Here is a 27,663-nt window from a genome sequence, read left to right as displayed (position 1 = left end):
GGTTTAAAATATTTCTTTTAGGTCTGCTTGAAATCTACTTTTTCTTTATCATATCTAGACAAATGAAATAAATTGTCACTATCGGCATTCTATCCGGAAATCTTCTTATCCCAGTCCACAGATAGGTATGTACATATAAATCAATTCTCATTATTTACAGTAGTTATGTTCAATAAAATCCCCATGAATACTGAATTAGCAAACACTGAATCATTGCCTCTAGAGGAAATACAGGGTCAGGTTCCTATGAGCCTCTAGTCACATTTCCATCAGCAAATCAGTCCATAACTTTGATGTATGTATGTTTCTATTTAAATACACTCTAATATACTTTGTAACGCATTAACATTGACCTTGCAGCCAACAGTTCTATAACTCATTTCTGAACTAAGTTTATCTCATATATATTCACTCCATAAGGCATATTGCATACTTCTTGCACTTGGGACACTAGACGGTATGGGAATACTATGCTTCAGATGGTATAAAAAAATAGTAAAATCACCAAAAAGAAACCCAAAAAAATGTGAAAATTGTGGTACTAAATAGATGACAAAAAGGACACCTGTTTACAGTATGAGAACTGAAACAAGAAGACAATATTGCTTTGTTCAACTTCATCTGGGACCATGCTTGTCCTGGGTGACTCAAAATTTCACTACTCTGGGCAGGTTCATAACTGCAAAAGTGTCATGCTGTTTTATATGTAATATATTAAAATATATGTCTAATTTTTCACATTACATTGGGAGATCCCAATGCCAAACTCTGTAGAACTCATATCGCAGGTTGACTTTTCCCAGTTTGCAATGACAATTGTTTCTTTGTCCCTTCCAGCCTTTACTAACAGTTTCCTTGAGACCCTTCTGACTTCTGCTCATGACCAGGGCCCAAAGCCAATACAACATGTGTTTTTTGTTACAAGAACAACTTCTAAGTACCAATTCTTTTTCAGCTGTTTTTTGAGGAAAATGGTAGAAGTAGACTGTAATGATCTACTTTGAATTATTAAGGCTTAAAACAAAGATTGCTTCTGTATCTTTCATATCTGTGGGTTGCCATGGATAAGCTGGGCAGTTCATCTGCTGGTCTTGCCTCGGGTCTCTCCTGCAATTGTAGTCAGATGGCAACAGTGAGGACTGGAGTCATTTGGAGGCTCCACTGACAGGCTGGATTGGTTGCCCCACGCCGTCTCAAAGCCTTGCCTCCAAGTCTCTCCACTTAATCTCTTTATGTGATTTCTTCAGCAAGGTACTCCTATTCTCACATGACTGCCCTTTGCAGCCCATAAAGTACAAAGCAGAAGTTGTCAGGCCTTTTTTAAGCCTCATATTGGAACGAGAATACTGTCACCTCACAGTCTTCTATTAACTGTTTAAACAGTCGCAAAGCTAGCCCAGAAAAAAAGAAATCAGCTTTATCTCTTCATGGTGAAGTGAAGAAAATGTGTGGTCATCTTTAATTCAACAAAGAGAATATCCCTGCTTTATTTCTCACTTCAGTTGAAATTTTTGCATTTCAGCATTAAGCAGGATGCTTTCTTTGTTTCTTTGAGTTAAAGAAGTCTTTTTTTTCTTTTAATCATGTTAAGAGTTATTTGAAAAGAATTATCACATTTTTTATATGATCTTAGTATCTATTAAGGTAATAATATCTTTTCTCTTTTGATGTATTAGTATGGCAAATTTATAAATGGATGCCCTTAATCTGAACCATCCTTGCATTTCTGGAGTAAAACTCTTATGATTAATAAATAAAATTCTTTGGTGTATCATGGATTTTAAAATTCTTTAGTTAAGATTTGTACATCAGTAATTGAACATGAGGTCACTCATCCTGTAATTGTGCAGTGGGTATGTGTGATCTTTCTCAAGTTTTGGTAGCACTGTTATTCTAGCTTTGTGCAAAGTATTTTGGAAGATTTCCTCTTTTTTTTCCCTCTAATCTCAAAGAATTTAAATTACATTCTGATTATTCCTGGGAATTGTGAAAGAGATCATCTGTGAACCCATCTGGGCCTGCCTAGTAGTTTCTACATACTTAACTGTCAAAAATTTCGTTTCATTCCATAGTTATTTCTCTATTGACATTTTTTTTTAATTTGCACTGGATTGATTTGTTCATTTTTATGAAAATATAAATATAAACATGAAAGTCTATTAAAATCTTTATAGGAATGAGCAAAATCCTTCCAATTTCTGTCTTAATAAATCTACCCATTCTAAACCATAATTTTATATATTTTGGCATTCTCCCAATTTTTATTAGATTAGGAAACAGTTTATCTATAGGAGAATCTCATCATTTGTGATTTTATAAGGTAAAAATCTGGAACAGAAAATTTTATCCTGGAAATATCTTTTGGGAATGTTTCACTAGAAGCCTAATATATCATTTCTCAATAAATTCAAGAGAGCCAAATTTTCCTCAAGCTTTGGAAGAAATTTCTGTTTCTTTGAGTACAAGATGAATATTGGCTTATATTTGAAGGCCATGCTGTATGAAAAGTAAGTACATTTAAATCCTAGAATCATCACATGCAGTGGACCAAGATGCTTATATTACGAAAGGTAGGAGGGAGGTGTGATTAAGTTAAAAATTCTTCTAACCAACACATGCTCACTTCAAGGCATATTCATGGTTAAGAATGGAGAAATGGAAACTGGAAACCTTGAAGTTTTCAGAATTACAAAAAAGTTTTAGCCTAAGATACAAAGAGAAGATTGCTCATTCTGGATATTTTTTCTCATTTTGGCTCAAATTCCATGCATTTGGCACATATCCTTCATAGTATGGGATCTGAGGTTATGGATATTCCTTTGTTTCATTGAAGACCACGTTTTTTCTCTGTTACTTTTGTTTGTCTTCTGTCGTTTTCTATGAGTTTTAGGAGACAAAAATCAAATTAAAATGCTTTATTCCTTCACATTTAAAGTTAAGCTTATCATTCAATTTTATTATTTTTTTAATAGTATCTAATATTTGTTTTATCAGAAAGTATAATGTATTAGTAAACTCAATCTGTTGTATTATAATAGCCCCTTATTGTCCTAATCATTAATTTTTTAACTGCTCTTTTACATTTGAATTTTAAAATTCAACTTGTATCAACATTAGAATATCTGCAATTCAATGAAATTTTGGCTTTTAAAATGTTGGTATATCAAAATAATGAATAAAGCAAATTTCAGCTTTATTGTTTTATTTCAAAAATATTAACAATATTTAAAGCATTTAATGCAAGACTTGCTAAAACAAGCATGATGATTTAACGACATTAATTAAATAAGAAAAATATGAGAAACCCAGAGTTCAAATACGTACATCTGTTCTCAAGTCTATAATCAAGCCAAAATCTATTGCTGGTTTTATTTAAATTACTATGGTACAAACTCTTCCTTCTGTCATGTGCAGTCACCCTAACTTAGTTTTCCAATTAATTTCTATATCTACTCATGTTTATAATGAGGACAAGGACTTGAATATAAATGAGGAGGATTTTTAAAAATATTTCCTTAAAAGTAAATATATTTTTCATATAACATTTTCCCTTAATTTCTTAGAATACTTTTCATTTCAGCTCTTTATGTGTAAATGAGAACTTAGCTTGGGCCAAAATCTATGCTCATTTGCTGTAAATACAATGTAGAGCAAGATGAATCCAGTCTGTCGCTCTAAGGAAATTAAAATATAGTAAGAAAGTTATAATAAACTAAACTTAAAATTATAATATAGTTTGATAAATGCTATAATGGAGGAAGTACAGTTTCTAAGATATACAGAAAGAGCTTCTCACCCAGAGACAATAAAAAATAAGGAATAGTTTATGAACAGATTATCTTTGCATAAAGGAGCTATGTTAGTTTTCTTTGTATATAGTCCTAACCTTAGTGCAATCTTTGGCCTGCCTGGGCAAAGCTTGTACTTTAATTATGCAATCTGATTAATTGCGAACTTACTAAGTAGTAAACTATTTCTATTTTTCCCATTAGTTTTGTACATTAAAACAACTGTTTCCTCACAAAATGAACTTAATGTAAAGAGATAAAGCACTGGCATCAGCCAAGTTGAATGACGAAACCACAACATTATTAAATAATGACATCACCGTTTCTCCAAATGGGATCCCAATTTTAAGGTCCATGTCTGTACTTATGGAAGTCCACTAGGTTTTTTTTGTTTTGTTTTGTTTGTTTTTTTATACTGAAAAAAAAAAAAACACAAACCCTGATGTATGTTTTAATGATAAGACTTTATAGACTAACTCCAACATCAAATTTCTGGCTTTCTATTTCTGGACCTTTTGCAAAATTAGTTCTGGTGTTTTGATTAATGGAAAAGAAGAAAATTAATTCAATTTTTTAAAAATCTAGGGAGAGGTATTTTCAAAATATAAGGTCTCTGTGGTAAAATAATGGATGGAATAATAAATAATAAAATAATAACTCTTAATTTACATTCTAATTCAGTTTAACAATCAGATTAACATTTTTTGAATTGTCTTGATTGGAAAAACAATAATTTCTATAGACCTAGATACTAGAAATAAACCTCTGACCCACATATATCTTTTCTCTTTAAGACTATACTTCCCAGGAGCACTGGGAAGTATAACTGAGCCTGGGTGAATCAGTTGGTTAATCTTCTGATTCTTGGTTTCGGTCCAGGTCATGAGCTCAGGGTCATGAGCTCAAACCCTGCTAAGGGCTCCATGCTCAGCACATAGTCTGCTTGAAATTCTCCCTCTACCTTCCCCTATTCCCCTCCCGCTGCTTGGCGCTCAGTCTCTCTCAAAAATAAATAAATAAAATCTCAAAATTTTAAAAAAAGACTGTACTTTCCAGTGAGAGGAAATATAGTTAAAAATATTGTAATAGTGTTGCATGGTGACAGGTGGTAGCTACACTTGTGATGAGTATAGCATAAGCTATAGAGATGTTGAATCACTATGTCATACACCTAACACTAATGTAATTTTGTGTGTCAACTACACTCAGATTTTAAAAAATTAAATATAAGTAAATGAGTAATATAGCACATATTATGTACCATGGTGATGTTCTAAGTGTATTATAAATATTAACTTAACCTCCTCAACAATTCAAGAGGGGAATGAAGAAATGAAGTTACTTTTCTGAGATCCCAGAGCTAGTACGTAATCAAGCTGGAATTTAAAGCTGGCAATATGGTTATAGCTGTAGAAGAGAATTTAAGATAATTAAGATAGAAGAGAATTTAATATATTTAAATGTTGGTTGTAAGAAGTTAGTATAAAAGGTGTGGTTGTAGAGGCTGAAGAGAGAGGACATATATAATGGAGTGAGGATGCATAGTTGCAATCCGTACCTCCTTTCTCCTTCTTTTTAAAAAGAACTTCAATTATATTCCAGTAGGTGATTTTGTTTCCCAGGCTTCCTTTTCTTAGCCACGACCATATGATTATGTTTCTTAAGGAGTAGAATGTGGAGTAAGAAGTTGGCTTAAAGTTGGAAGTTGACTCAGTTGGAAGGAAGAGCAATTTTATCTTCCCATCTGGCTCCTCCTTCTGGCCTTCAATGTAGACATAATAGCTAGAACTCTAGTAGCCACATTGGATCAGAAGGTGGCCCTGAGGAATGACCTGGAAAAATAGGATCCTGGATCTGCAATGATATCTTGGAGCTGCCACACTGCCCTACACTTCCTAACTCTAGAAATAATTTAGATGAGAACAAAATGTATTTCTTGTCTTAGCCATTATTTTAGTATTTTTCTGTTAAATGCAGTATTTTTCTGTTAAATTGTCATCTAACCAAGAAAGCATGGTGTCCAAAAGCCAGTGAAAGAGATTACCTTAAAAGTGAGGGAAATGCTAAGTACTTTCTTAGAGATGAAGTTAAGTAGCTAACTGAAATGTGCTTATTGGTTAATTAGAGTAGGCCATTGATGAACTTAACAAAAAAAGTTTCATGACCAATGGAGTTTAAAGTAAAGATAATAGCAAATTGAGAAGAAATAGAAAATGAGAAAATGGAGACAATTTGAGTATATAATGTGGTAAAAGTTTGTCTCAGAAGAGGAGTATAATGATAGGGACAGCAAATGGAGGAAGCATAGCACTAAAAAATATCGATGTTTTTTGGTTTGTTGGTTTTGTTTTGTAGTAATAAGGAAATAAATTAGAACATGTTTAACTTACATTCTGAATTAAAATCCTGTGTATTTTCTTTTGGCATGGGAGAGTTCTATCTATCCATCTACCTGTCTATCTACCTAGCTATCTATTTATCCAGAGAGAGAGAAACATCTTTTAAATGGTGTGAATTTTTATTTATGTATGATGCCATAAGTGAAATTTCTAAATAAAGTAAATCAACTTAAGGCAGTTATAAAATACGTACATAATGGGGATGTAATGTACAGCATAGGGAATATAATTATAGTATTGTCATAACATTGTATGGTGAGAGATGGTAACTAGACTTACCATGGAGATCATTTCATAGTGTATAAAAATACCAAACCACTATGATGTACACCTGAAACTAATAGGAAATTTTAAGTCACTTATACTTCAACAAAAAAATCAATTTAAGGATCTCTCGAGTTAAATAAATGAACATAAAAACTAAACAGAGACAACTGCCACACCTTCTAGCACAGAATATAAAGTAAGTTTACACCTGCAAAGCCTTTCTTTATAAACTTTTGATAGTTATTGCTAATTATATCAGAATATTTTAAATAATAAATATATTCAGCTTTATGATCAGAGTCATTTTAAAGTTTCACTTGGCTTCCAGCTTTGAAATGAGAGTCATCCTAAGAGAATATTTTAGTAGTGAAATATCTGAAATTGAAACTGAGACCTTCATGGTGAATTTGAGAAAGAAGATTTCAGGAAGATTTCTATGGCAAATTGTTTATGTGCCAATAAATTCTGTAATAGACATTTTCACCAGTCTGCTAAAGTTTCATCCAAGAAAAATGGTGTAAGGAATGAATTTATCTCATGTTCTGTTCCCTCTCAAAACAGTAATTATATTTATATTTTAAAAACCTACAATTTATACCATATGCTTCTCAGAACATCCTTATACCTAAGGCCCTGGAAAAGTATAAAACCCTTATTGAGGAGAGACAAGGAATCTACACATGAAGCAATCTGCAGAATTAAATGTATATATTTATATTTTGAAATTATGTGAAAAATACATTAACCGTTACACAGTAAGGCCATAATGGGTGCATCCAGGGGGTGATGATAAACAGAAACATGATTTTCCATACTTAAACATTATGACTGAAATGCTTTAAAGTATGAAATAGTTTGGGAGGAAAGAAGTCACTTTTCCTTATCACTGATTCTACCAACTTTCAATTAACCAACCCTTCAGTAAAGTTGCTGGAGGCTCCCCTAACCCCGGAGGATCACCCATGCACATGCAGGCGTGGATGTGAGGCATCAGGCCTCTTGTTTGTTAGGGCCTATCTCATTACACTCACTAAATAAAATTAAAAAGGACAAAGAATACATCAACAGTGATTTCCAAATTGAAATATAATTTCAATGTTTCTGACATCCACATATACTTCCACTTTCAAATAAGATTACTCCAAAAAAAAAGTTTCAGTATGAAGAAATATTTTATGTGAAATTTTGTGTCATGGATTTTTCCAAAAGGCATTTTTGCCTAAACTCTAAAACTATTACATGAAAGTAGAAATTTCTCTTTTTTTACTTTATTAAAATTATTATTATCTTAAAATTACACCCAATTATCACCAACATGTAAGAACTGGTCACATTAGATTTCTAAGTAGATATGTATTTATACATTCATATTAATTGATTTATGTACATTTTTGTCACTTATCATCTACTATCAGGATAAAGACTACTTGAAGGCAGGAACTCTTTCTTTTTACGATTTAAATCCCCAGTGCCTAGAACAGTGCACACCTGATGCTTTTTGACCTTGTTCCTTTCGCTGAACATTGTCTCGAACATCATTCAGTCCCATAGAAAATACTTTTACTTGACCACATGCCACTTCATTAGACTAGCTACCTAATAATGGACAACTAGGTTGATAAGACAAACAATGCTGCAATGAATCTACTGACACCATACACACACACACACACACGTGTGTGTGTGTTCATATATATGTATATATACATATAAGTTTGTTGTTGTTCATGATGTGTGTGAGTATAACTGTTAGATAAATTCCTAGAGTGGACTTGCTGAATTGAAGGGCATGTGTATTATTATGTTGATATATTTTGCTAAATTATACTCTCAAGAGATTGTTCCAATTTAAAGTCTCTACAACAATGTATGAGAATGAGTGCTTTCTTTCTTTTTTTTTTTTAAGATTTTATTTATTTGTCAGAGAGAGAGAGAGCACAAGCAAGGGGAGCAGCAGGCAGAGCAGGCAAGGGAGAAGCAGCTCCCCACTGAGCAGGGAGCCAGATGCAGGACTCAATCCCAGGACCCTGGGATCATAACCTGAGCTGAGGGCAGATGCTTAACTGACTGAGCCATCCAGGCATCCCAAGAATGAGTGTTTTCAAAGAGTCTCATCAATATAGCATGGGTAAAATTGTGGTATTTTAATCTATCATGACTGGGTTTGAGCAGATTTTTCCACATATAAGAATCAATGTATTTTCTTTTGCTAAATTGTCCTTTACACATAATTTTTTCAGAAGCTTCTTAATGGATACTATTATAAAAGTGAATAAAATAGCTCATGTGTTTTACTTTGACTAGATTTCAGTCTTTTTCTATACCCCCACAATTTTAATTTTTGCACACTCATATTTGTCACTTTTTTCTTGTATAACTGCTCAAGTTACTTCTGTGTTTGGAGGCTATTCCACTTCAAAACCATAAAAAGCATCATATCTTTTCCATTATTTTACGGCTTCATTTTTTTCTTTTACTATAATTGTGGGTCATCTGAAATTTCGCCTAGTAGGAGATTATGTTAGAATTCAAGCCCCCCCCCCAATACAGGTAGCCCCTAATCCCAGTTCTATTTATTGAATGATACTTCTTTTCCAATTAGTGTGGAACTCTATTTTCATTATGAACTAAACAATTAGGTTCAATACCTGGATTCTCTTTTTGTTCTATTTTATTTTTGGTGTCTACATATACTAAGATGACCATAGTTATAAAATATTTTTCAGTTTCTCACAAAATTAGTCCTCTCCCATTAAACTTTTTTAAAACATTTTCCCAATGATATTTGCAATTTTGAACTTAAGAAACAACTTGGCTATATTAAAAAATATCTTGTTGATATTTTCTTTAGATATATTTAAATATATATATTAATTTAGATATAATCAACATTATAACTTTAAAACATTCTGCAAGAATAAAATATGCCTTTCTATAAAATAACTTTTTATCCCTCCATATTATCTTAACTCTAAATTTTGACCTTTACTTAAGTGTATTTTTACCTTTTTTTTGTTTTTATAAGTGAGATCATTTGTTCTATTATATTTTTGAATTTCTTCTCATTGGTAGATGAGGTTATTGATTTCTATATATTAATTTTCTATTCAATAAACTACTATATTCTCCAATTCTGTTTTTCAGTTGATTCATATATTTTTCTTTTCCCTTTTTTCATATTTTAAAAAATGAAGATATTTTAAAATACATTTTAAAAGATGAGCCGAATTTCAGTACATTTATAGTGTACACATATCAGTTTTAATCTTATTATGTTTGCTTATATAAATCTTTCTTCTCTTTTTGATATATCCTTTCATGTCCATTTGGACCTTACATAATGCCTAACTGTTAATTCTCAAACATTTCTCAAAATATTCACACAGTATGACACAATTAATAAATCACTAAAAATAGTTAGATGACTCCAAACATTTGAGAATTGACTACAAACTTAATTCATTACACTCCTTATAAGCCTAATACGTATACTTCTCTTAAATGCTTTAAAATACTTACAATGCAGATAAAATCATCATGTACAATTAGTATGATAACAAATGTTATAAAATCGCTAATATGTGGGATTACATTAATGTCTTCATTGTATGTTTTTATTTTTATTATTTTTTTATTACAAATTTTCTGTAGCATGCTCTGCTGTTTGATAGCATTTTACTTACAGTAGAACTTCTTTCATGATTGGAGTCAATCCTCTCAAACTCTGCCATTGCTTTATCAACTAAGTATATGTAATATTCTAAACTGTTTGTTGTCATTTCAACAATCTTCACAGCATCTTCACCAGGATAGATTCCATCTCAAGAAACCACTTTTTTTGCTGATCCATAAGAAGCAACACTTCATCTGTTTCAGTGTTATCATGAGATTGTAGAAATTCAGTCACATCCTCAGGTTCCACATCTAATTGTAGTTTTCTTGCTATTTCCACCACATCTGCAGTTATTTCTACCATTGAAGTTGTGAACCCAAAGTCATCCATGAGGATTAGAATCAACTTCTTCCAACTCCTATTAAATTAGATATATTTACATCTTCCTATGATCATGAATGTTCTTAATAGCATCTAGAATGATGAATCCTTTCAGGTAGGTTTTCAAATTTACTTTGCCCAGATACATGGAAGGAATAACTATCTATGGCAACCATAGCCTTATAAAATGTATTTCTTAACATAATAAGACTTGAAATTTGAAATTACCCTTTGATCTATAAACTGCAGAATGTGTGTTGTGTTAGTAATCATGAAAACATTGATCTTGTACATCTCCACCAGAGCTCTTGTGGTGCCCCAAAGCAATTACAACAGTAACATCAAAAAGCACTAATAGAGATCACTATAACAAACATAATAATGAAAAAGTTTGAGACATTGTGAGAATTACCAAAATGTGACACAGAGACATGAAATGAGCAAATATCATTGGAAAAATAGCACAAATTGAGTTACTTGATGCAGGGTTGCCATAAATTTTTCAATTTGTAAAATATATCTGTGAAGCACAATAAAATGAGGTATGCCTGTGTTTAACAAAATCCCTACTGAATATCCCTAGAGTTAATGGATTAATTCAATTAATACTTGACTCAGTGTATGAATGCAAAAGTTTTTATCTAATTATTTTCCTACATTTAGGCTGTTTCTAGTATTTCTCTGTTGCTTAAAAATGTGTTAAGTTCTATTAAAAACTAGAATGGATTTGTAAAAATTAGACATGCTCCCATATTTTTTACTTTCCTTTCTGTTTCTTTAATTTTATTTTCCCTTTATTATTGCCTGTGTTAACTATGAAGCACAATAAAGAACAGTAAAGAAAAAAAGGTGCCTGTACATAACCAAAGATGCAAGATTTGTTTGTGATTTCCATGATGATTCCATCCAGTCTGGTACCCACTTGGACAGTCCTTTTGATAGACTAAATAAGATAGACTAAATAAGAACTGTCTAAATGTTTGAATTTATTAACCAAACTTACACACATTTTTGTGACTTTGATCCTATTATTTCTGTCTGGGGTTTGATCTGTAGCAGTTGAATACAAACTTTTAACAATTCCTTTACCAAACCCAGATTTTTTCCCTCTGATCAACCATTTTAAGACCTATGAGATTGACACACTTATGGTTTTGTTTTGGTAAGTTGTTCAAGAAATAACTTCATTATTCTGAATCCATAAAAATTTTAGGTGGTAATTTCTTCTAAAATTCAATGTTAACATCTCGCTTTTTATATTTTAGTCTTTAGTGATATTTGAATTGTTTTGCATATTTATGATGTAAGGCAGAAATCTAATTTTATTTTTTCCCATATGGAGAGCCAATTAAACAGTAACATTTATTAACAAGTTCATTACTTAACAACTAATCTGTTTGGAATCTCTATCATTTGCTAAGTTTTCATAAATATATTGATCTGTTCTCTTGTGCATATCCCTGAAATAATACTAAACTAAATAATATTACTAAATTAATAAACACTAAATTAAACACTAATACTAAACACAGTTAAAGTACTATTCTTTAGAACTATAACTTTAAAATAAATATTGATAAGTACGCCTGGGAGGCTCAGTGGGTTAAGCGACTGACTTCATCTCAGGTCATGGTCTCAGGATTCTGGGATCCAGCCCCGTGTCATGCTCCAAGCTCAGTGGGAAGTCTGTCCCTCTCCCTCTTCCTCTGCCCCTGTCCCCCACTCACACATGCATGTCCATGTTCTCTTTCTCTCTCTTTCTCAAAGTCTTTTAAAAATAAATAAAATAAATATTGATATTTCATAAATGATAACCCTACAATATCTTTTCTTCAAAATTGTTTTAGTTATTGTTGACCCTAATTCTTTGATATAAATTTATTAAGTTCATCAGTTCCTATAAAATCCTCAAATTAAATTGAATTTCTAGATCCATGTCTTCAAAACTAATATCTATATGAAATGCTTGTAATGTTTCATCAATTTGTATAATGTTTTAGATATTTTAGATATCTTAGATATTTTTAATGAAATTAAGGTCCCCTTTATTTCTAGTTTGCTAGGAATATATATCATAAATTTTCTCCATGATTTCAATTTTTTTTTCTTTCAGCCTATTGGTTCATATTTTAGTTCTGTATCTTTTATTTCATGATTCTTGTTCTATTTCATGGATGTTATTCCTTCAGTCACCACCTTGAATTCTAAACATTCTTATTCTAAAGATTTTTTCAAATTGCTCATTTTTTAATCCTTTCTAGAGTGAATTCATATTTTTATGATTGGTTTTTACTCATTTTTTATAAGATTTATTCACATGTTTTAGAATTATGTTGGCATACTCATCTAGACTAGCATAATTTTAGCTTTTCTCTGACCTGGTTAAAATTGCATTTTGCTGTAAATGAAGAAAACAGTACCTTAAACAACTGAAGGGTTTGTTTTTCCCACATAAGGTGTACAGAGACAAGATGGCATCACCAGTATAAAGCCCAAGGATGTCATCAAAAAAGCTGGTTCTGTCTTCATGCTCTGTTATCCATAATGTGCAGTTTCGTCGTTATCGTCTCAATACAACAGCTGCAACTCGAGATATCATGTTACATTTCCACAGAGAAATAACAGGGATGGCCCAAGGATTTTCCTTTAACAAGATTATGTTTGGGCCAAAGAGTCCTTATCCAAAACTAACATTTCCACATCAATGACTAGAAAGGTATCATAATCTAGCTTTAAAGGAATCTGAGAATTAAAATATTTTATTTACATAATTAGTAGAAAAGAAAGCTAAGGAGGAAAGTTTGGGAGTGGCTGTTTAAGAACCCAGCCTATAATCTGTCTTTTTATCTCTTTTCTGTGGTTCCTCGTTTCACTGACTGGATTCATTGCCTTACTCACATGAAGCAGTATTCTTTCCCATTACCCTGTTTTAGCCACCTAGAACTATTTCTAGATCCAGAGCTCAGTAGGTTGTGGTTCAGCCCTCTTAACCACTTCTCTTATCTATTTTTGATCCAGGAGAAGGTTTTTATATTTTGGGAAATTGATATTACAATTTGTATAATTTTTTTATTTTATCTATCCTTTTAATGGGTTTGGAGTGATGAGAAGGGTTGTTGGAACATGTTCTTATTGTCCTAGCTTGACTAGAATCACCCTTTATTTTTTTTAGATAATTTAGTCTTATATAATACATTCAAAAACAGTATACCCTTTTATCCAGCTTTCCCTTATGTAAATAACATACAAAATCATAAAGTAATGATCATAAATAATAAATTTACCTTGAGGAAATACCAATACATAATTTCTTTCCTTCTTCTTTCCTTTCTTTCTTTTGCTTTTCTTTTTTCATTTTTTCTGGTGTTTTTTTGTTTTTTGTTTTTTTTAGGAGAGAGAGAGAGAGAGAGAAAGATAAGGGGGCAGAGGGAGATGGAGAGAATCCTGAGCAGGCTCTGTGCCCAGCACAGAACCCAACGCAAGGCTCAATCTCACCACCCTGAGATCATGACCTGAGCCGATTATCAAGAGTTGAATACTTAGTTAACTAAGCCACCCAGGCGCCCCAAACTACAGAATTTCCTTGAATTTCAACTTTTCCTCACTAATGTCCTTTTATCATTCCAGGATTCAGCTCAAGATTTCACATTGCCTTGTTATATCTCTTAAGTCTCCTTAAACTTTAACAGTTTTTCAGTCTTTCCTTGTCTTTGACAAGGAGACTTGTCAGTTATATTGTAGAATGGTTCTCAGATTGGGCTTGTCTGGTGTTTTCTCATTTTTAGACTGAAGTCATGCATTATTAGGAAATATACCACAGAGGTGATGTGTTCCCTTCGGTGCACCATCTCTAGACACACAATGTCCATGGGCATTAGTGGTATTAGTAGTCATGTCAACCTTAATCACACAGTTAAAGTGGTATCTGAATTATTCCCTATAAAGTTACTATTCCCCCTCCCTTACTAATAACTGAATATTGAGGGATAATTCTAAACTATACAAATATCATTTTTCTGTTTAATTCTGCCCCCTAATTTTAACAGCTATCAGTGATTCTTGTCTGCAGTAATTCTGGTGTTCTAGTGGTGGTTTTCTATTTCCCTTATTCTATCTACATTTATTAATTGAAATTCTCTATCAGGAAGAGCTGTCCCTACTCCCCATTTGTTTATTCAGTTATTTATATCTGTAGTGATTCTTCTTCTTTTTTTTAAATTTAAGGTTGAATTCAAGACAATAGTTATTCTGTTGCACAAGTTGTTTCCATTTTGGGCATTGATAGCTCTTCCACATGGGATCTTGCACCCTTCTCTCCCTCTCTCTCTCCTTCTCTCTAGCATCCTTACTTTCTGGAACCGCAAAAGGTTGCAGTTTCACCTTGCACTTTTCCTGCCTCAGTCCTGGAGTCCTTCTAGGTCTCCAAGAAGCCTTGTGTAATTTCACCTGAGAAAGGTATTTAGATACCAGGTTATAGGTGCTAAAGATGCCAATTTTTACTCGGGTGTCACTGCTTCTACTCCCTGCTAGTGGATAGAGCTAGAAACTATATTTCTGTAGATTAATCCATGCACACGCACACTCACACACACATGCACATACCTGTAGCTATCTCTGTATCTATTTGTATACACAATTTTTAAAAACAGTCTGTATTAATTGCTCTGACTACAGTCCAGCACCACAAAATTTATTACAGCCTTCTTCCTCATTTTCAATTTTTTTCTCAGACCATGAAAAACCTGGCTCTCATTATCTACTTCTTGTTTTAATCTTAGTATACATTTATAGTAGTTTCATATTTGCCAACATATATCCTTGTGAGAAACAAATTTACCAATTAGAGTACGGTATTTGTGTACAATGTCCAGTAGCCTTAGAGTATTCACTCAAAACAATTCCAAAGTTACGTGTCAACCTCTTTCTTCCCCATTCCCTTCAGTGTGATGATGTAATTCATTTTTAATACAGTTAGATTCATTTGTGGCAAGTGGTATTCCACCATCACCCCCATATCATGGCGGTTCGTTTGTTTCTTTTGAAATGTATTCAACACAATCGACTCTTTATGATGTGAAATTCTACAGACTTTTGACAAATGAATAGAATTAGGTATCTAAAACCACAGTATCATTCAGAATAGTTCTAATACTTCCCAAATTCTTTCCCTTTGTAGGACCCCACTGCCCCGACCCTCATCCCCCGGCAACCTTTTGTCTGTTTTCTACATCTATAGTTTTGTCTCTACCAGAGGTAAATGAAGTCAGCTAAATGAAGTCATAAAATATGTAGTCTGTGGTTTGGCAAAATGCATTTAAGATTTATTTGCATTATTGTATAAATCAATATTTTATTTCTTTATATACTGAGTAGTATTCTACTGTAAAGATGGAGCACAGTTTCTTTACCCATACATCGATTGAATGACATCTGGGTTGTACCTATTATTTGGAGGATATAAATAAAGGTATTCAATTCATATACAGATTCTGTGTGAACATAACTTTTCAGGTATCTTATGCATATACCCAAAAGTGGGATGACTGGATATGTGATAGTTCTAGGTTTAAATATATAAGAAACTGCCAAACTGTTTTTCCAAAATAGCTATACCATTAGCTTCCCCTCCAGCATTGTAGTGGAATTCTAGGTTCTTCACATCTTAGCCAGAGATTAGTATTACCAATTTTCCTTTTTGTTGTTGCTTTTAGTTTTAGCAATGTCAACAAATGTGTAGAGATATACCGTGAGTTTGGACTTTGATCTGCTATTCACTGGTTTTATGACTTTGAGTAGGTTATGTAATCTCCCTCTTTCAGTCTTCTGAACTGTCAGGAATGATTAATACTAATGCCTACCTCATAGACTTTTGCAAATTAAATGAGATAACAAACATAAAGTCCTTAATATTGCCTGATACCTATGCCTCAAAAAATTTCTTCACTTCCTTTTTCCTCGTAATGTCTTTACATTTACTCTCAAAGTCGTCACGTTTGCCAAACATTTAATCTTGAATTAAACGAACATTTTCAGGTAAATAAAATGATTTGTGCCTAAACTCACAGGTTTTGTACACTTTGCTGCATTTGAAATTGTTGTGTTCTTCTTGCTTAACATCACTATCAGTGATAGCATCTCTGCCTCTTTCTAAAGTGTTATCTTTTTTTGCCTCTCACTCAAATTCTAAGTTCCATCCAAGTCCGACTCTGCATCTCCAATACTGACGTATTTCAAGCTGAGATTGTGCATTTCTCTAAAATATTCTTATTTACTCTCAAAATTAATGAAAATCATCTCAGAATTACTTTGAGAACTTTTTAAAAATAGATATGCTTACTCCTGATTCCTTATGGTAGTCCCTGGTGATCAGTGTAGACACTTAAAAAAAAAAATAACCATTTGATCCAATGCCCCTCACTTACTTCCCTTTCAAATAGTTTTTCAAACCATGATTTAGGATGTGAATGTCTTAATAAACACTATTGCATTCTAATTCTTTTCATGTCTAAACATAAGATGCAGTGACCTTTTTTTCTCAAAACTATTTTATGCTAGCTTTAGCAATTCTGGGAGATATATTTTCAAGCTGCTTTTTAAAATTCCCAAATGACCTGGAAATTATTTTATGACTTTCCATGTGAGTTTGAAATGTATTAATAGAGGTCCCATAGTATTTTCTGATGGCCTTTAATTAATCTGATACTGAGAAAATTAAAAGGAAGAAAATGTTTAGTATCATCTTTAATCTCTTGGAGCAACCCACAAAGCTACAGGATAATTTAATATTTTTACTTTTTCTTTAAGAAAGATACATCTAAGGACAAACAGGAGTGTAAGTCCCTTGATTGGATAGTTTTTCTAAGAAGCCTGAATCACTTAATTTACTCAATAGAAGTGCTTCTAAATTGTCAGAAAACAAAATTAGTCCTGAGTAAAGTTTTTAAAATAATCTTTAAAAAATAACCCTATACTTCATGATTTAAATATAGAATTGTAAGCTTATTAATACTCCACAAATTAATCTGGAAGAAGAGACTGCTCTTTATTGAGATGGGGAAGACTTGTAAGTTTGGGATTAAAGTGGAGATGTAAGAACAGAGATAAGGAGTTTGGCTTGCAGTTGGTTACGTTTGAAATGACTATTATCGATGGAGACACTGAGTAAGTAGATTGGAGTTATAATATCTGGACTGGATGTTCAAGTTCAAGAAATATCATCCTATATGTAGTACTAAAACCACTCTGTGAAAATGAGTAGAGAAAGAAAAGAGGTCCAAGGACTGAATCTTGGGGCAATATACTATTCAGATCCAGGGTTCTGATGACGAAAGGAACAACTGCACTGTGAAGGAGAGAAAGAAAACCAGGAGTATGTGATGCTATGAATCCAAGCAAGAATGTGTTTCAGGGAAGAAACATTAATAAATTTACTAAGGAAGTGCCACTGAAAATTCAACTTAATTGAAGATCAAGAATTGTATTTAGCAGGGTGACTGGGTAGCTCGGTCAATTAAGTGACTGACTCTTGATTTCAACTTAGGTCATGATCTCAACTCAGGTCATAATCTCAGGGTTGTGAGATCAAGCACCAAGTGGATTGAACATAGAGTCTGCTTGAGATTCTCTCTCCCTCTCTCTTGCCCCTCTCCCTGCTCATGCTCTAAAAAATAAATAAATACATACATACATACATAAAATCTTTTTTAAAAATTGCATTTAGCAATACAAAAGGGCTATAATGACCCAGACAGTAGTGAATTTGGCATGGCAGTGTAGGCAAAACCATGACTAGAGGTGGTATATAAAAGAACTTAAAAGAAGTATTTAGAGCTATCATAACTTTTCTGAATGGGTAAATGGATAAGTAAGATGGGCAGTAGCTGTAATAGAAAATACATTATTTTGTTTGCTAATAGGAGAAAAATTGGGAAAGGGGAGAATTGCTCATGTAGGGGACATTTGGTAGATAATTGTCCTTTTGTAGCTAAAAGAACATAGAATTAAGTGTAAAAAGGGAAGAGGCCTTAGGTCATGGCACAGAACATTCAGACAGAACACAGTGCTTTTTTGAGAGTGAGATGGCCAAAGAGAGGGAAAGGTATCAAATAGTTATCTAGGAGAGGAGAAAAGATGATGGATTTTGGACAGCATTAAAAGCTCATTTGGGGTTTAATGTGAGGCTTATCAGCACATTAGTTTTTCTCAAGCCACATTCACCTGCAGAGATGAAACTCTGGAGTAGGTGGAGGATTGAATTTAACAAAGATTGGGGTTTTGTCAGAAAAATACAAAAAAGAAAAGATGTGGCAAGAGATGAGGGTATATGTAATCATTTTTATAATGATAGATCCTAAAATTTAAGCCAGTTTAGGAAGGCATCAAGAAGGCAAAGGACACTGAATTGTTTTTAAGAACAGTAGATTGTGTCCCCCAAATACTGTTGGAGTAAGAGCACTAAAGAAAATGAGTGAAATGTTGGAAATTGAGACTTTAGAGTGTTTAATGATGAAAAGATCTAGATTCTGGCCATGATTTTGAGAGGGAAAGCTACAGGTGGAATGAAGACATCACGGGAATGAGAACTTCAGGGTATCATGAGTTTTAACAAGAGTATTGAAGAGGATATAAGTAAGCTAGGATCCAAATGAAACTGACACTACATTCAGAAAATGACTGGGAAAAAAAGGAAAAGAAAGAGTGAGATAATTGAGGATATGGCTGGATGACATGACATTGAAACCTGGGATGGGGGTTAGGAATTAAAGAGAGAGGATGGTTTGGAAACCCCAATAAGAATCAAAAGTGAAACTCTTCTACATCAGAAAGAGTGATATACGAGTGAAATTCTCCTATTTCAAAAAGAGTGATATAAGACATAAGTAACTTGAGGGATGCAGTGTCCTCAGAAGAGACCTAGATTTCAACCATTTAGACTACCAGGAAGGGAATGGTCAGAGAAGAGCTGAGTATGTGGTTTAGGAAATTGTTCTGAAGACTAACCATACCGTAGGGCTCAGAGGAAGGATTTTGGTATTCGGGTGGGGGTAAGGAAGAAGGCTAAAAAGGCAGTGGCACACAGGAGGAGCATGTTGGCCAAGGGTGATGATGACCAGAGTTATGGATTTTTCTCAATGACTGACTGAAAAAGCAAATGAGATGAATCCTTACAGAATCAAAGCAATACAGTGAGATAATATGCCTGTTATATGTACAATATAACTCCACTTGTTTCTCAGATTTATTTATTTATTTATTTATTTATTTATTTGAGAGAGTGTGCACGAGTGGGGTGGTGAGGCAGAGGGAGAGGGAGAGAGAGCCTTAAGCAGACTCCTCACTGAGCGTGGAGCCCCACCAGGGGCTTGATCTCTCAATCCTGAGAACACAACCTGAGCCGAAACCAAGAGTTGGAAGCTTTACTTGCTGCACTACCCTGGAACCCCCCATATATTTTTAAAAACAAATGCAACATGTCTGCATTTGTATAGACAAAATATGGAACAATATATTATAATCTTCTAAGAACTATTTTTAAGAGGGAAACATAATGTTGGATTTCTATAGTATATGTTTAGTTATTGTCTGAATTTTTATAAGCATTCGCTACTTAAACAATCAAAATTTATAAAACTGTAATAGGACTACATAACACCAAAGTTGTACATTGTGATGCCAGTTATGTTTTAAAAAATGCGGGAGAATAGAATGATAGCAGTGACCAATTTGGAATGATATACCAAATTAATAGCAGTTATCTCTCCAGACTGGCATCACAAGACAGATATTAAATTTGCTAACATTTGAATTTTTTTGACAATCATTTTTAATGAGAAAAAAGTAGGGAGACAGAGACAGGGAGAGAAAGAGAAAAAAAACCCAGTTCTTCTGCTTACACATCTCATAAAATTTTTATCAGAATTCACTCAAACATATTTGTTAACTACCAAACGCATGCCATTATATTCCTCTTAGGCATCAGGAAACAGTAGTTTTCAAGACATTCAACCCTTGTCTATATTCTGGACTATCACTATCCAATAGAGATATAAGTAAGCCACACATGTAATTTTAAATTTTCTAGTAGAAATACTAAAAAATAAAAAGAAACTAGTAAAATTAACAATAATATATTTTATTTAGCATCGTATATCCAAAATATTATCATTTCAAGATGTAATCACTATAAATATTATTGAGTCATTTTATAGTTTTTGTGCCATCTTCTTTGAAATTTGATATATGTTACCCTTAAAGCACATTTCTATTAGGATATTAAATGTTCATCAAATATATTTGATCTGCATTTAGAGTTGCTAAACATACAGTTAAAAAAATACATTTATATACACAAGTTAACCTAAATTTATTTCAATGGTTTCAAATAACTGAGTCAATTTCCAAAATTCATTTTGCTTTTTTACTTGTATCTAAATTAATACAACTGGTTCATCATTTATGGAAGATTTTTTTTTTTTAATTTGGAGCAAAAGCATACTGGTTTCAAAACTATCTCTGTTGAAGTTAAATACATTTATTAATTCTTATGTCAACCCAGTCTCAGTGTTCTTCAAATTTTTCTTTTGTATTTTGAGGACAATTTACATAATGCTGCCAATTACAATTAAAATCTGCGTATCAATTTGTGTTGGAAAATGTGCAGTAATTACTACTGACATATTATGAAGAATTTCATTTCAAAATAAATTCATGTACCTGTTTATCTAGATCACAAATAAGCTTTCCTATCTTTGATGCTACAAATTTTGCTTGCTCATATGGAATGTTATAGCAATGAAATATGTAAATCACACTGCTTTTTTTTTTGTCTTATTGAATATTTGGCAAGCATCCCTTTCATTTCAAAAAAATTTGAATTAACAATACAGTAAATCTTTAGAGCATTCATCCACAACTCAACAAGGGGAATTGGCAAAGAACACAAGATCATTAAATTCATTCTCTCCTCTCTCTCAATAACTTCCATAAACTGGCTGTAATTCATAGCACTTGCATGCATATATTGAATGATTTTAACAACTGTGTACATTATATTTTTAACATAATTGTCTCAAAAACTGAGCACAGATAGTTTTAATATATATTAAAGAGTGGAATGAAACAATAAAGGAAACATCAGTTTTATTCCAATCAGTATGGAATTTTGACCTAACATAACTAGCTGGAGCACCATACATCAGGATAGAAATTAATTTTTCCATAATCTAGCTCAATTTTGTCTTTAGCAGATGGAAAAGATTCAAAAATAAGCTACAATTTCTGTTCTACACAACTAAATGATATTTCTTTGTCGATTCAAATGTCCTCTGAGGAAAAAGCTACCCCAAGTACAGATTGGATGGTATGTCTCATATGATGCATGACTATACATCTAAAGAAAAGTGTTTGCAATTTTTCACATTTTGAGTAAGTGCTTTTTCATATTGTTAAAAAGGTATTATATTCCAAGAGTTTTTATTTGGTGGCTTCACTGAAGATATTTCATCCTAGTACTATGTCAGTTTGAGTCTTTCCTCATAATTTTGTAACAGAGTTTCTGAAACTGAAATATTTTTTGTATCCCTCCATATAAAAATGGGGGGTTTTTTGGTACAAGAATCCAAGCCTATTTAGAGCCTACCAAACCTACAAGTTCAAATTCTGTTTAAAAAAACAACTAAATAGGGGTGCCTGGGTGGCTCAGTTGGTTATCTGACTCTTGGTTTTGGGTCAGGTTCTGATCTCATAGGTTGTGAGATCCAGCCCTGAATCAGGCTCTGTGCTCAGAAGGGAGTCTGCTTCAAGATTCTCTCCCTCTGCCCCTCGCCTCAATCGCACATTCTCATTCTCTCTATCTCTCATTAATAAATAAATCCTGAAAAAGAAGTCTTACTCAGGGATGCCTGGGTGGTGCAGTTAGTTAAGCCTCTCATTCTTGGTTTCAGCTCAGGTTGTGATCTCAAGTCATGAGATCTAGCCCTGCATTGGGCTCCAAAGCAGAGTCTGCATGGGATTCTCTCTCCCTATATCCCTCCTACTGTGCTCTCTCTCCCTCTAAAATAAATAAATCTTCAAAAAAAAATTCTACTCATACTGCTTTAAATTGGACAAATTTTCTGTATTCTCAGTTTATCTTTTAAATTATTTGAAAGAAATATCCTCAATACTATCCTTATAACAGTTGTCCATAAAAAAAAGTTGTCCATAAAATTTTAATATCACATATAATATCTCAGAGGATATATCACAGAATCTTTGCTTTCCTTCTAAAAATTACAAAAATGTTGCAATATTTTAAAGCACATCAATTACACTTTCCAACTTAGATATTCATGGCCAATATTTTATTATTCTTTTATTTTTTTAATGGTCAATATTTTAAATTCACCTTATGTTAATGCCAAAGTAATCATTAGGATGTTTTTGTGTGCTTGTTTATTTTTAAAGATTTATTTATGTATTTATTTTAGAGAAAGAGAGAGAGAGTGCATATGTACGAGCATAGGTAGGGCCAGAGGGAGAAAATCTTCAAGCAGACTCCCCACTGAGCAAAGAGCCCAACTTGAGGCTCACTCTCCTGACTCACGAGATCATGACCTGAGCAGAAACCAAAGCCCCCATGCAATCCTGTTTGTTTGTTTTTTTAATAAAGTCTATACTGATTTAAAAAATAACTCCTGTTAAAAATAGTTTTTAAATATTTGTTAGACATGTAATTACACTTTCTGGCAATTAAATGTGTTGACACTTTTTTGACTGTTGATAGAAAACTTATTTTCTGGGGCGCCTGGGTTCAGTTGGTTAAGCATCTCCTTCAACTCGGGTCATGATCCCAGGGTCCTGGGATCAAGCCCAGCATCAGAATCCCCACTCAGCAGAGTCTGCTTCTCCCTCTGCCCATTCCCCTGCTTGTCCTTGCTCTCTCTCTGTTTCTATCTCTTGCTCTCTCTCAATTAAATAAATAAAATTTTAAAAATAAAAATAATAAAAAAGAAAATGTATTTGCTGAAATATTTCCTAATATTATCTACCATATTATATTTAATTTTAACACGATGAATAAATTGTTGTATTGCTCTGATGCAGCATACTACAATTGCCACTCATCATAAATTTTAGACAAACCTTCCACCCTCTTTTTTATTACTATTTTAGATGTAGTGCAAACTTCCACATCTCCACTTCATTCTGCACAGTAGCATGTTTTCATTTTAAATTTAAAATATGTCCATAGTTATTTGTAAACTAAAAATGTTTTATTTACACTAATCAAAACTTTCACAAGAATTACAATTTAATTACCAATTACAAGTTACATTAGCATTACTTTAGCTCATGCCATCCATATAAAATACTCAAGTAAACACATTACAATATTACAACAGTACGTAAAAAAAATCATTTGAAATGAATGAATCCACTGATATCAACTAGCTTTGTGATGTACATATGTATAATAATGGAAATAATGTGCAGGCCCCAACATGCACACTGTAATAAAACAGTAATATCTTAAAGTGATGGAATAGTTAGAGGAAATGTAGTCTTACCAAAACTTTAAATTCTGTTTATTTGGAAAAACATTTTATACTGCTTCAGTTTTTAAACTTTAAAGTATGGTACAAACTACATTTCAAGTGCTCAATACTTACATGTGACTAATAGCCACTATACTGGAGAGTGCACACTGTTCTAGACATTTGAAAAAACATTTCCTTTACCATTTTATAAACTCCAGTATTAGATGAAGCCCTTATTTCTTCTTCAGTACAATTGGGATCATAATATGCTTCAAATTTCATAAGAATATTATGCAACTCTAGGAAAGATGGCACATTGGAAGTGTTAATCAAAAATAATGTTAGTTATCTTTTAAATCTCCAAACAATTTGAAATTTTTTAGATGATTTTTCATGTCCAAGATAGTGATATGATCCACTCAGAATTACAAGCTTTATACTAAATATATATAAGTATTTTATATGTGATCAATTTGAAAATTGATCAGACCAATATCCCTGATGAACACAGATGCAAAATTTCTCACCAAGACACTAGCCAAAAGGATTATTCACCATGACCAAGTGGGATTTATTCCTGGGCTACAAGGTTGGTTCAACATCTGCAAATCAATCAATGTGATACACTACATAAATAAAAGAAAGGACAAGAAACATATGATTCTCTCAATAGATGCAGAAAAAGCATTTGACAAAATACAGCATCCTTTCTTGATTAAAATCCTTCACAGTGGAGGGGTAGAGGAAACATACCTCAATATCATAAAACCCAAATACGAAAAGCCCACAGCAAATATCATTCTCAATGGGGAAAAACTGACAGCTTTTCCCCAAAGGCCAGGAACACAGAAAAGATGTCCACTATCATCATTGCTGTTCAAAATAGTACTAGAAGTCCTAGCCTCAGCAATCAGACAACAAAAAGAAATAAAAGGCATCCGAATGGGCAAAGAAGTCAAACTCTCATTCTTCGCAGATGATATGATACTCTATGTGGAACACCTGAAAGACTCAACCCCAAAAGGGCTAGAACTCGTACAGGAATTCAGTGGCAGGATATAAAATCAATGCACAGAAATCAGTTGCATTTCTATACACTAACAGTGAGACAGAAGAAAGAGAAATTAAGAAGTCGATCCCATTTACCACTGCACCCAAAACCATAAGATACCTAAGAATAAACCTAACCAAAGAGGCAAAGGATCTGTACTCAGAAAAGTACAGAATGCTCATGAAAGAAACTGAGGAAGACACAAAGAAATGGAAAAAGGTTCCATGCTCATGGATTGGAAGAACAAATATTGTTAAAATGTCTAGACTACCTAGAGCAATCAATACATTCAATGCAATCCCTATCAAAATACCATCCACTTTTTTCACAGAGCTGGAACAAATAATCCTAAAATTTGTATGGAACCCAAAAAGACCCCGAATAGCCAGAGGAATGTTGAAAAAGAAAACCAAAGCTGGTGGCATCACAATTCTGGACATCAAGCTATATTACAGAGCTGTAATCATCATGACTATCTGGTACTAGCACAAAAACAGACACATAGATCAACAGAACAGAATAGAGACCTCAGAAATGGATCCTCAACTCAATGGTCAACTAATCTTCAACAAAGCAGGAAAGAATACCCAATGGAAAAAAATAATATCTTCAACAAACGGTGTTGGGAAAATTGGACAGCCACATGCAGAAGAATGAAACTGGACCATTTTCTTACACCATACACAAAAATAGACTCTGAATGGATGAAAGACCTAAATGTGAGATAGGAATCATCAAAATCCCAGAGGAGAACACAGGCAGCAACCTCTGTGACCTCAGCCGCAGCAACTTCTTGCTAGACACATCTCCAAAGGCAAGGAAAACAAATGCAAAATGAACTATTGGGACTTCATCAAGATAAAAAGCTTTTCCACAGCAAAGGAAACAGTTGACAAAACCAAAAGACAACCGACAGAATGGGAGAAGATATTTGCAAATGTCTTATCAGGTAAAGGGTTAGTATCCAAAATCTAAAAAGAACTTATCAAATTCAACACCCAAAGAACAAATAATTCAATTCGACAAATAATCCAATCAAGAAATGGGCAAAAGGGGCGCCTGGGTGGCTCAGGGCGTGATCCCAGCATTCTGGGATCGAGCCCCACATCAGGCTCCTCTGCTAGGAGCCTGCTTCTTCCTCTCCCACTGCCCCTGCTTGTGTTCCCTCTCTCGCTGGCTGTCTCTGACAAATAAAAAAATAAAATCTTAAAAAAAAAAAAAAGAAAGAAATGGGCAAAAGACATGGACAGAGAGACATTTCTCCAAAGAAGACATACAAATGGCCAACACACACATGAAAAAATGCTCAACAACACTTGGCATCAAGGAAATACAAATCAAAACCACAATGAGATATCACATCACACCTGTCAGAATGGCTAAAATTAACAAGTCAGGAAATGACAGATGTTGGTGAGGATGGAGAAAAAGGGGAACCCAATCTTACACTATTAGTGGGAATGCAAGCTGGTGCAGCCACTCTGGAAAATAGTATGGAGGTTCCTCAAAAAGTTAAAATTGCACTACTATGGATTTACCCCAAAGATATAAATGTAGTAATCCAAAGGGGCACCTGCACCCCAATGTTTATAGTAGCAATGTCCACAATAGCCAAACTATGGACAGCACCCAGATGTCCATCTACAGATGAATTGATAAAGATGTGGTATATTTATACAATGGAATACTATGCAGCCATCAAAAAATGAAATCTTGCCATTTACAACATGGAAGGAACTAGAAGGTATTACACCAAGCGAAATAAGTCAATCAGAGAAAGACAATTATCATATGATCTCACTCATAGGTGGAATTTAAGAAACACAAGTGAGGATCATAGGGGAAGAGAGGAAAAAATAAAACAAGACGAAATCAGAGAGGGAGACAAATCATAAGAGACTCTTAATCATAGGAAACAAACTGAGGGTTGCTGGAGGGGAAGGGGTGAGGGGATGGTGATGGACATTAAGGAGGGCACATGATATAATGAACACTGGGTATTATATAGGACTGATGAGTCATTAACCTCTACCTTTGAAACTAATAATACACTATATTGTGTATGCTAATACAAATTTTAAAAAATTTCCTCAAAAAAATGACAATACAAAATATAATCCCCCAAACCAGTGGGTTCTATTATTATTATTGAAAGTAATTAAATACAATACTTTTTTTCTCTAGTGGATAGTCAAAGAAATTACAACTGCTAGGAGAGATGAAGTCTAATTTAAAGTTTAGTAATTAATAAGAGTACCAAGTATCACATACTATGATTCCCCTCATATTACAGTTCTCCATAGCTTTCTGTTATGAATAATATGGTATGGACTCAACATTTTAAAAATCATTTTCAATTTATTACATATCTATTTCATCTTATACTTTTCACTTGATTGAGAAGTGAGTGGTTATACTTCAGCTCATTTTCATATTCTAAAGTACTGCAATTCACACTTCTTTATCAGTGTTACCTTTCAAACACTTCTCACTTTGTAGTGTAAGCCTGGCACAAATCTCAGAATGTGATTCTGACACACCATTTCCTCACTGTAGGAAGAAGTGTTGGGAAGTCATTTTCTACAAGCAACAAAAATAGTTCTATGTCCATCCCTCTATACTTACTGTCTAGAACCAAATAGTTATA

The sequence above is a fragment of the Ursus maritimus genome, unplaced genomic scaffold (genome assembly GCF_017311325.1).
Source record: "Ursus maritimus isolate PB19 unplaced genomic scaffold, ASM1731132v1 scaffold_4, whole genome shotgun sequence".
Taxonomy (NCBI): Eukaryota; Metazoa; Chordata; class Mammalia; order Carnivora; family Ursidae; genus Ursus; species Ursus maritimus.
The sequence above is the reverse complement of the archived record's forward strand: the minus strand, read 5'-3'. Positions refer to the sequence as shown.